Consider the following 12,647-nt stretch of genomic DNA (forward strand, 5'->3'; position numbering starts at 1 on the left):
CGACCTAGACAGATGACCGCGACCATCACTTGACCATAGGCAACACATAAGCGACAGTTCGTGAGGAGACAGACCTCTCGCGTCTCTGTCTCGCCGCGAACTGTCGCTTATATGTTGCCTATGGTCAAGTGATGATCGCGGTGTCCGGTCGCGGTCTTCTGTCTTCAGTTTTTTTTATATGCTTCTGTAGAGTTCTGTAGTCTGTTCGGAAAGAGAAGATTCGTGGAATGTAAAGGTGGAGTTTCGCGCCGCGACAGAGACAAGCGACCAAGACAGAAGAACGCGACCATCACTTGACCATAGGCAACACATAAGCGACAGTTCGCCAGGAGACAGATCTCTCGCGTCTGTCTCGCCGCGAACTGTCGCTTATATGTTGCCTATGGTCAAGTGATGATCGCGGTGTCCGGTCGCAGTCTTCTGTCTCGATCGCTTGTCTCTGTCGCGGCGCGAACCTTCACCTTAAGGGGCTCAATACCTAGTGAGTATTTAGACTGGTCATATTTTTCATCAAAACGATTTCGACTGGCAAAGCATATTACTTTTTGGCAACCGGGTTTTTTAACCAAATTAGACCCCGCTGAATCCGAATTTGCCGGTTGCTCAATCGAAACCTTGACCGGAAGTGAGATATTTGACATTAAAGTCCCTTTTTTTAGTTTTTCGTAAATAACTCTTAAACGGTGGCGCATAGAAAAAAATGTTCTGTTACATAAGTAATTTGCATAAAATTGCCTACAAGAAAGATTTAGTACAATTTTTCGCTAGGATCAATATTTAAAGAGATTTTAACACGGGAAATTTAATTATAATCACTTCTAAGGTCCCGTTTTTTAGTTTTTCGTAAATAATTCATAAACGGTGGCCACTATCAAAAAATGCTGTAAGACGTTAATAATCTACATAAAATTTTGAACAAAAAAGAGTCAGTACACTTTTCGCAGGGATCAATATTTAAAAAGATAATAAAGAGGGAAAGTTAATTATAATAAATTCTAACTTTCCTTGTTTTTATTTATTCGTTAATAATTTGAAAAGTATGACTCATAGCAAAAAAAACTCATACGTAAATAATAAACATAAAATTTCCTACAAACAACATATATAACACTTTTCGCTAGGATCAATATTTAAAAAGACAAAGCAGCGGGTAAGTTAATTATAAATAATTTTAAAGTCCCTTTTTAGTTATTTGTAAATAACTCGTAAACGGTGTCCCATAGCAAAATAGGTTTTTAAGAATAAATTATCTACATAAAATTTCCTCCAAAAAACATCTTGAACACTTTTCTCTAGGATCAATATTTAAAGCGATATTAATGGAAGAAAGTTAATTACAATCAGTTCACAGGTCACTTTTTATTAGTTTTTCGTAAATAACTCGTAAACGGTGGCCCGTTGCAAAATAATATTCTACATAAATATTAAACATAAAATTATCCACAAAAAAGGTTCTGTACACTTTTTCGCTACGATCAATATTTAAAGAAAGGGGGTAAGTTAATTATAATCAATTTCCAGGTCCCTATTTTTAGGTTTTCGTAAATGACTCGTAAAATAAGGCTCATAGCAAAATAAGTTCTTAATGTTCTTGTAAATAAAAAATCGGCATAAAATTTTCTACGAAAACCTCGACGAAAACATATTGAACACTTTTCTCTGGGATCAATATTTGAAACGATATTAAAGAAAGAAAGTTCATTACGATCAATTCACATGTCACTTCTTTTTAGTTTTTAGGGTGTGGATGTGACCATATTAGGGCCCGGCCACATGTCCACGGCCACCGTGAGACGGCACCGTACACGGCACCGTGCCACGGCTCCGTGCCACGGCTCGACGCCGTGCTGTCTCACGGCCACACATGTGGCCTATGGCTCCTCTACACGATGCGCCAACGTCGGCCAATCCAAGGGACGCAGCTATGCGGTAGAATGAGATAGCAATACCACTTGGTCCCTCTAACGCATAAATGCGTCCCTTAAATTGGCCGACGTTGGCGCATCGTGTAGAGGAGCCATCACGGTGGCGGCACCGCGCCGTTACACGCCGTCTTATGTTCAATTTAATGTTTTTTTGTAAAGTGTTTGATCATTACATTACTAAGTGAAAGGGTTTTGGTTTAGAAAAAAACTAACTAGGTAGTCATCATCATCATCATCATCTCAGCCATAAGACGTCCACTGCTGAACATAGGCCTCCCCCTTGGACCTCCATTCGTCGGTACGAACGGTCGGAACCGGTGTTGGAAGCCACCCGCATCCAGCGTCTTCCGGCGGCTTTAACAAGGTCGTCCGTCCATCTTGTGGGTGGACGTCCTACGCTGCGTTTGCTAGTCCGTGGTCTCCACTCGAGCACTTTTCGACCCCATCGGCCATCTTCTCTGCGCGCAATGTGGCCTGCCCATTGCCACTTCAGCTTGCTAATCCGGTGAGCTATGTCGGTGACTTTAGTTCGTCTACGGATCTCCTCATTTCTGATTCGATCACGCAGAGAAACTCCGAGCATAGCCCTCTCCATAGCTCGTTGAGCGACTTTGAGTTTTGAGATGAGGCCGATAGTGAAAGACCACGTTTCGGAGCTGTAAGTCATCGCTGGTAACACACATTGATTAAAGACTTTCGTCTTGAGGCACTGAGGTATGTCGGATGAAAAGACATTACGTAGTTTCCCGAACGCTGCCCAACCGAGTTGGATTCGGCGGTTGACCTCCTTCTCGAAGTTGGACCTACCTAATTGGACTACATGTCCTAGGTAGATGTACGAGTCAACACAACTTCGAGTACCGAGTTCCCAACAGAGACTGGGATGGGCACAACATTGGCATTTGACATAAGTTTCGTCTTGTCCATGTTCATTTTCAAGCCCACCCGTTGTGAAACTCGGTTGAGGTCATCGAGCATCATGCTGAGTTCCTCCATCGACTTTGCCATGACTACGATATCGTCGGCAAACCGAAGGTGAGTGATGTATTCGCCGTTGATGTTGATGCCAAGTCCTTGCCATTCCAGGAGCTTGAAGGTGTCTTCCATTACGGCAGTAAACAGTTTCGGAGAGATAACGTCTCCCTGCCTTACGCCTCTTTGCAATGGAATCGCCTTCGTGCTCTGCTCCTGTACTCGGACCGACATGGTGGCGTTACTATACAAATACTTCAACACTTCGATGTACCGATAGTCAATATGGCATCGCTGAAGAGACTCAAGCACCGCCCATGTTTCCACCGAATCGAAGGCTTTCTCATAGTCCACAAACGCTAAGCATAATGGTAAGTTATACTCTTCGGTCTTCTGTATAACTTGCCGCAGCGTATGGATGTGGTCTATGGTACTATAGCCTTTTCGAAACCCGGCTTGTTCGGGAGGCTGGAAGTCATCAAGTCTGTGTTCGAGACGGTTCGTGATGACCCTTGAAAACAGCTTATAGACATGGCTCAGAAGCGTGATGGGTCTGTAGTTCTTCAATAGGCTGTTATCACCTTTTTTGAAAAACAGCACCACCTCGCCTCTATTCCATGTTTCAGGCGTTTTGCCCTCGCACAAGACGGAATTAAAGAGCTTCTGGAGGACTTTAAGTACCGGTGTTCCACCCGCTCTCAGAAGCTCTGAAGTGATTCCGTCTTTGCCCGGCGCCTTGTTGTTCTTAAGCTGCTTCAGGGCCATCCTAATCTCGTACAGACTGATGTCCGGGATATCTTCGGTATAATGTCGGGACAGCTTGGCTCTTGGATCTCCTACCAAGCTGTCGACGGGCTTTGCGATCGAAGTGTATAACTGTCCATAGAACCTCTCGATCTCGCCTAAAACCTCCGCTTTGCTCGACGCTATGCTGCCATCTTCCCGTTTCAGCTTCGTCAGCTGGCTTTGCCCAATAGACTTGTCCTTTGCGAACACTTTGGAGCCTTGGTTTCGCTCAATAGTCTCTTTAATACGGTTAGTATAAACTAGGTAGTCAGTAAAGGAAAAAAAAATTTCAACCACCAACCAGGTAGACAGTAAGGAAAAAAAATTAACAACAAACAAACTAGGTTGTTGGTTACGAAAAAAATATACTAACCGTCCACCTAGGTGGACAGACTGGTTGGTCGGCTAGTAAGAGACGCTGGAAAATCGTTGATTATTATTGATTATTGAACTTACCCCCTTTAATACCTCTTTAAATATTGATCGTAGCGAAAAAGTCTACAGAACCTTTTTTGTGGACAATTTTATGTTTAATATTTATGTAGAATATTATTTTGCAACGGGCCACCGTTTACGAGTTATTTACGAAAAACTATATCGCTTTAAATATTGATCCTAGAGAAAAGTCTTCCAGATGTTTTTTGGAGGAAATTTTATGTAGATAATTTATTCTTAAAAACCTATTTTGCTATGGGACACCGTTTACGAGTTATTTACAAATAACTAAAAAGAGACTTTAAAATTATTTATAATTAACTTACCCGCTGCTTTGTCTTTTTAAATATTGATCCTAGCGAAAAGTGTTCTACATGTTTCTTGTAGGAAATTTTATGTTTATTATTTACGTATAAGTTTTTTTTGCTATGAGTCATACTTTTCAAATTATTAACGAATAAATAAAAACAAGGAAAGTTAGAATTTATTATAATTAACTTTTCCTCTTTATTATCTTTTTAAATATTGATCCCTGCGAAAAGTGTACAGGCCGCGTAGCCAAGATGCCGATCGCTTACGCTCCGTAGCGATCGAAACGCAACTGTCACTGTCGCACTAATGTGGAAGAGTGATAGAGAGACAGACATAATGCTTTTCGTTGTCGAAGCGATAGCGATTGTAACCTTGGCTAGGCCGGCTGAATCCTTTTTGGTCAAAATTTTGTGTAGATTTATTAACGTCTTACAGCATTTTTTGATAGTGGCCACCGTTTATGAATTATTTACGAAAATCTAAAAAACGGGACCTTAGAAGTGATTATAATTAAATTTCCCGTGTTAAAATCTCTTTAAATATTGATCCTAGCGAAAAATTGTACTAAATCTTTCTTGTTGGCAATTTTATGCAAATGACTTATGTAATAGAACATTTTTTTCTATGCGCCACCGTTTAAGAGTTATTTACGAAAAACTAAAAAAAGGGACCTTTAATGTCAAATATCTCACTTCCGGTCAAGATTTCGATCGAGCAACCGGCAAATTCGGATTCAGCGGGGTCTAATTAGGTTAAAAAACCCGGCTGCCAAAAAGTAATACGATTTGCCAGTCGAATCAAGAAGGAGAGCGATTTTGAATTTTTTTGTCTAGTCTAATTATATTCTTTGCTCAATACGCATTCCACTACTCTTCTCTTTCCGAAAAGTTCCGAACAGACTACTGGGGTAGTGCCTCCAACTTACAGAAGACCACAGCCACAATCGCTGCTACTTACCACTATTCTGTAGGTAGGTACACTTGTATCTACCTATATGGTGTTATTTGTTATGAGTCGCTTATTCCCATCTGTGTCCGGCGGGGACAAATGGGAAAAATACGTTTCCAGTGCTCCCAAGCAGTGGCGGATTTGCCCTAAGGCACAGTAGGCCCGGGCCTATAGTTCGTTTTTTTTAGCATTAGAAAGAACTTCGCAGAAGTAAGCTTGTGGTTCCAAATCCGGCACTTTTAGCGGTAATAATTTGTAGTAAATTATGTGTATTGACCGTGCTACATTAGATAATTCAATAATTATTAACAATTAAAGAGCCTGATAAAAACTGTACGCTTACTTCTGTGGAGTTCTTTCTAATGCTAAAAAAAACGAACTATAGGACGGCAAATACAGGTAGCTAAAAGTACATCCGTTCGGCCCCAATTTTGGGGTTTGCCATAAGCCACGCGTGGCGCTGTCGCCACCTAGCGGCCATATCTGTGCTGATCGTAACAGACGCGTTTTGTAAGAGAGTGAGTCTTGTGTACTTAGTACTATTATTTATTCTGTGCTGATGGTAACAACAAATAACTCGAAATGTAGGCAATATGACGGGTGTTGAGATAGGGGCGGCTGCAGGGCCTGGGGCCTAGTTCGGCAAAGACTGTGAATCCGCCACTGCTCCCAAGGGGACATCCTTATAAGCTTGAAGGGTCGGCAACGAGCTTAGGTTAGACCAAGAAAAGTCTGCAGCGATTTTGATAGCCCACGCAGTGCAACTGTTATTTATACGTCACAATCTCAAAGAAGTTTCACGTTTAAAATAACACTTTCATAGTCTGGGCTATCAAAATCGCTGCAGACTTATATATAGGTCTAACTCTTAACTGCATACTTGTATAGCAATCATGACGCTACAATAATTGCAAATCTGATGCTAAGATTGCTAATGATAAAACGACCTTGCTTGATAAGGAAAATATTTTTTTAATTGACTCTTATATAAACAGTCGCCATTAGACATATTGCCATCGGAGCCATGCCTTGACAGTAGCGACGTGTTCAGATTTTTGTGAGTACCTTGGCCGTTCCGATATATCTGATGGCGACGGTTCTCTAACTAATGGTACAAGTGGCCGTGGCCCTAAAAATGTTCATGTCACCTAACTAATACTCATTGACTTGTATACTTATATATTTTGTTTATTAGTATACTGGGATTAGGTATTAGGTAACATACCATAAATAAAACGTCATATTGAACACATGATATTTTATTACTATTATAGCAATGAAATCTCACCAGTACTCGTGGATAGTAAATAATATAGTTACAGTGTACACTTTTCTATTACTGGTAACAGGAATGTTGTCTTTGTAGTCAGCTGCAGAGAATTGATCCTTAGACCTCTCTTTATAACCTCTAGGTGCCCAGAGGGCCATAAAAAGGTCTCCAATTCCATTTTTAGGGTTCCGTCCCACAAAAGGAAAAAACGGAATCCTTATAGGATTACTTTGTTGTCCGTCCGTCTGTCTGTCAAGACATCTTTATCTTGAGAACACCTGGAGATATCGAGTTGCAATTAAAAGTTTATACCTACTCAAATCTACAGCCCCTTGAAGCTACGAAAAATTAAAACTTCTAAGCTAACATAAAAAAAGATACGGTTGTTTATGCCGCAATAAATGCAAATTTCGACACTCAAGGGAAACAAAACTGATACGGTACTTCCCATTGACTTAGAACAATTAAATTTTGTAAGTAATACAGGGAAAAATCAAAAAACTTTTTTAATGTCTGGGACGCTAGATGTTAAAATTCTCCTGATGTGTCATTTTTTTTGACCAATTTAATTTACCACCCTGTTTACAACCCTACCGATACAAGCTATTACATACATAGAAGTTGTGATTACATCTTAATTTTCAGTTTTATCTAGTGGCACTAAAGTTCAATTTTAAATTAGCATTTATTTGGTGTAGAGTCACCGTCGTATAGGTAGCACCAAAGTATTCAAATAGTTCGTACACCATATAATATGTATGGCGTACCAAACTATTTCAATACTTTGGATGCTGCCTACTATACGACGCTGACTTTACAGGGCTATAAGAGGGTGTATACCATACTTTCTCGCTGACTGTATTTGTAGGGGTACTAATAAAACCAGACTAGATATTATACAACACAAAATGCACTATCAGAATAGCTCTAAAGCTTATCTATCTACTGTTTTTCTAAAAGTGTAGTTTTACCTATTGATTATTTCGTATCTGCATATTCTATTGCCATATTCCCTGGCAGTACTGCTATAGCGTTATAGACTAGACATAAAAATTCAAAATCGTTCTCCTTCTTGATTCGACTGGCAAATCATATTACTTTTTGGCAACCGGGTTTTTTAACCTAATTAGACCTCGCTGAATCCGAATTTGCCGGTTGCTCGATCGAAATCATGACCGGAAGTGAGATATTTGACATTAAAGGTCCCTTTTTTTAGTTTTTCGTAAATAACTCTTAAACGGAGGCGCATAGCATAAAATGTTTTATTACATAAGTAATCTGCATAAAATTGCATACAAGAAAGATTCAGTACAATTTTTCGCTAGGATCAATATTCAAAGAGATATTAACGCGGGAAATTTAATTATAATCACTTCTAAGGTCCCTTTTTTTAGTTTTTCGTAAATAACTCATAAACGGTGGCCAATATCAAAAAATGTTGTTAAACGATAATAATCTACACAAAATTTTGAACAAAATAGATTCAGTACACTTTTCGCAGGGATCAATATTTAAAAAGATAATAAAGAGGGAAAGTTCTAGTATAATGAATTCTAAGTTTCCTTGTTTTTGTTTATTCGTTAATAATTTGAAAAGTATGACTCACAGCAAAAAAAATCTTACACTTAAATAATAAACATAAAATTTCCTACAAGAAACATGTAGAACACTTTTGGCTAGGATCAATATTTAAAAAGACAAAGCAGCGGGTAAGTTAATTATAAATAATTTTTAAGTCCCTTTTTAGTTATTTGTAAATAACTCGTAAACGGTGTCCCATAACAAAATAGGTTTTTAAAAATAAATTATCTACATAAAATTTCCTCCAAAAAACATCTGGAACACTTTTCTCTAGGATCAATATTTAAAGCGATATTAATGGAAGAAAGTTAATTACAATCAGTTCACAGGTCACTTTTTATTAGTTTTTCGTAAATAACTCGTAAACGGTGGCCCTTTGCAAAATAATATTCTACATAAATATTAAACATAAAATTGTCCACAAAAAAGGTTCTGTACACTTTTTTGCTACGTTCAATATTTAAAGAGGTATTAAAGGGTGTAAGTTAATTGTTATTAGTTTGACGACCGGTCTGGCCTAGTGGGTAGTGACCCTACCTATGAAGCCGATGGTCCCGGCAGTGCCGGATTTACCACTAGGCTGAGTAGGCTGAAGCCTAGGGCGGCAGATTTTAAGGGGCGGCAAATTTGGGTCAAAAAAATATTGTACGTGCCGTTCAGATAGGGTCGACCAGAATTTATTTGTAAAATTTAAATAACAAACATTATTTGACGATTTTGCCGCCCTCTGTCATGTCAAGACCCTTTATATTGAGACAGACAGACGGCCAGTCGGACAACAAAGTGATCCTATATGGGTTCCGTTTTTTCCTTTTCAAGTACGGAACCCTAAAAATGTAGGTATATACCTGCTATTTTCTCGAAAAAAATTTCGCGCTTTCATTTAAGTACCTACATATTATTTGTGACCCATCTGACCACAGCTTGGGATGGTCGTCGATTCTTGTGTCCTGGTAGTATAATGCTGGGTTCCGTTTTTTCCTTTTGAAGTACGGAACCTTAAAAATGTACCTACCTACAGTACCTACTATATTCTCGAAAAAATTTCGCGCTCGCTACGCTCGCGTTTTTATTTAATTAACTGCATTTTTTGTGACCTATCTGACCACCATCTGACTACATTGTGAGTTTGGGATCATCGTCGATTCTTGTGTATTCGTGGTATTAAATCTCACTAAATTGTTCCGATCCCATGCCGAAACTCAGGATGGATAGAGAGCTCTCGATATCAGATACAAGCTTTTCATGACTTTCCAGCACCACAGAATGAGGGATATTATTAGCACGGCCTGTCTAATACGTATCCCTACTACCACACCTGCACTGGCGACCAAATGTATGAAACAAACTCGTTCCTACGCACACAGTCTAACTAAGCTCGTGTAGGTGAAAGCGTACCATACTTGTGTGAGTGAGATAAGACGTGCTAGGGTTCCCGCCATTTTGTTGTCAAGTTCGATGACCTCAATTACTCAAAACTCATTGCGCGAATTAGGAAGAAATAAGAATCGTATTATGTTGTAAGGTGGGTATTAAAAAGTCTGCAGCAGATTTGATAGCCCACGCAGTGGAAGTGTTATTTATACGTAATAATTTCATAGAAGTATGACGTTTAAAATGACACTTGCACTGCGTGGGCTATCAAAATCGCTGCAGACTTTTTACGGTCTAACTATAGTTTCCTATTTTGAATCAGTATAAACGAAGTAACAAAATTTTTGTAAGAATATTCAGGCCACCAAAATATTACGTAAGTTGAAAACATGATTTTTGTTCACATAGATATTGTGTTGTTTTCAGTGTGATCTGATAGGTTTTGTAAATATTTCTTTAATATTTGAATATTTTACGTCGCCTCCGCTCTGCGCACCGCATCGTCGCGTCCTTGCCAGCCGGTAACTGTGAGGTAACCGAGAGCGGGTGGGCGGCACTTTCAACGGGAGCATAGCATAGAGCAAAAGAGCATACCTGGGCCGTCCAGCAGGAAGACGTCCTATCGGACGCTCCAGATATCGCTGGTGCGACATGGTGGAGGCGGACCTGCGCGAACTTCGAGTCAGCAATTGGCGAGAGGTCGCACAGGACCGAGAAAAGTGGCGCTGTATTGTGTCGGAGGCCAAGTCTCATTTTGGGTCGCTGAGCCAACGGAGTAAGTGAGTAAGTAAGTATGGTGTGTTGTACTAAAAAATTAAACGCCTCTGATAGGAAAGTAATTTAAAAAAACCTATAAGCGAGGCGGATAGGGGCGGCAAAATCGGCATAGCCTACCGGCGGCAAATGTCTAAATCCGGCACTGGGTCCCGGGTTCGAATCCCGGTAAGGGCATTTATTTGTGTGATGACACAGATATTTGTTCCTGAGTCATGGTTGTTTTCTATGTATATAAGTATTTATATAAATTATATATATCGTTGTCTAAGTACCCACAACACAAGCCTTCATGGGCTTACCGTGGGGCTTAGTCAATTCGTGTAAAAAAAAAATGTCCTATAATATTTATTTATTTATTTATTTATTATTTAATTATAATCAATTTCCAGGTCCATATTTTTAGGTTTTCGTAACTGACTCGTAAAGTAAGGCTCATAGCAAAATAAGTCCTTAATGTTCTAGTAAATAAAAAATCGGCATAAAATTTTCTACGAAAATATAATGAATACCACACACACACACACACACTTTTCTCTGGGATCAATATTTGAAACCATATTAAAGAAAGTTCATTACGATCAATTCACATGTCACTTCTTTTTAGTTTTTAGGGTTCCGTACCTCAAAAGGAAAAAACCGGCCAAGCGCGAGTCGGACTCTCGGTGCAAGGGTTCCGTACATTACCCAAATTTCAACAACGTATTTTTTATATGTGAAACGCGAGTGAATTGCCATTAAAAAACCCGTTCAAAAACTAAGTAATGTGCGACTCGCACTTGCATATCTAATAGGTCTTCCTGTCATCTATAGGTAAACCCAGTAGTTTCGGAGATAAAGCCCCCCCCCTCATAGCCAAACAATGACCATTCCCCCCCCCCCATTTATCCGTTTACGAGCCAATTACGAAAACCTGAAAATAGGGACTTGGAAATTAATTATTATTGATTATTGAACTTACCCCCTTTAATACCTCTTTAAATATTGATCGTAGCGAAAAAGTGTACAGAACCTTTTTTGTGGACAATTTTATGTTTAATATTTATGTAGAATATTATTTTGCAAAGGGCCACTGTTTACGAGTTATTTAAGAAAAACTAATAAAAAGTGACCTGTGAACTGATTGTAATTAACTTTCTTCCATTAATATCGCTTTAAATATTGATCCTAGAGAAAAGTGTTCCAGATATTTTTTGGAGGAAATTTTATGTAGATAATTTATTTTTAAAAACCTATTTTGTTATGGGACACCGTTTACGAGTTATTTACAAATAACTAAAAATGGACTGTAAAATTATTTATAATTAACTTACCCGCTGCTTTATCTTTTTAAATATTGATCCTAGCGAAAAGTGTTCTACATGTTTCTTGTAGGAAATTTTATGTTTATTATTTAGGTATAAGATTTTTTTTGCTATGAGTCATACTTTTCAAATTATTAACGAATAAATAAAAACAAGGAAACTTAGAATTCATTATACTAGAACTTTCCCTCTTTATTATCTTTTTAAATATTGATCCCTGCGAAAAGTGTACTGAATCTGTTTTGTTCAAAATTTTGTGTAGATTATTATCGTTTAACAACATTTTTTGATATTGGCCACCGTTTATGAGTTATTTACGAATAACTAAAAAAAGGGACCTTAGAAATGATTATAATTAAATTTCCCGCGTTAATATATCTTTGAATATTGATCCTAGCGAAAAATTGTACTGAATCTTTCTTGTAGGCAATTTTATGCAGATTACTTATGTAATAGAACATTTTTTGCTATGCGCCTCCGTTTAAGAGTTATTTACGAAAAACTAAAAAAAGGGACCTTTAATGTCAAATATCTCACTTCCGGTCAAGATTTCGATCGAGCAACCGGCAAATTCGGATTCAGGGGGGTCTAATTAGGTTAAAAAACCCGGTTGCCAAAAAGTAATATGCTTTGCCAGTCGAAATCGTTTTGATGAAAAATATGACCACCAATTACTCGCCAATTGAATTAAAACTTTAAGATTTAGCAGTATGACTAGAGTTAAAAGAAGAAAATTCTGCAGCAATATTGATAGGCCACGCAGTGCAAGTATTATATAATTTCATAGGAGTTTGACGTTTAAAATAACACTTGCACTGCGTTGGCTATCAAAATCTCTGCCGAATTTTCTTGGTCTAACTCTTATCACCATGCATACTGCGGGCTAATGTGTTATTTTTACTAATGGCAACATTATGGCTATATTTTATCATTACATATGAATTGCATTCAAGGTAAATTAGACAG

Source organism: Cydia fagiglandana, chromosome 16 (assembly GCF_963556715.1).
Source record: "Cydia fagiglandana chromosome 16, ilCydFagi1.1, whole genome shotgun sequence".
NCBI classification, from domain to species: Eukaryota; Metazoa; Arthropoda; class Insecta; order Lepidoptera; family Tortricidae; genus Cydia; species Cydia fagiglandana.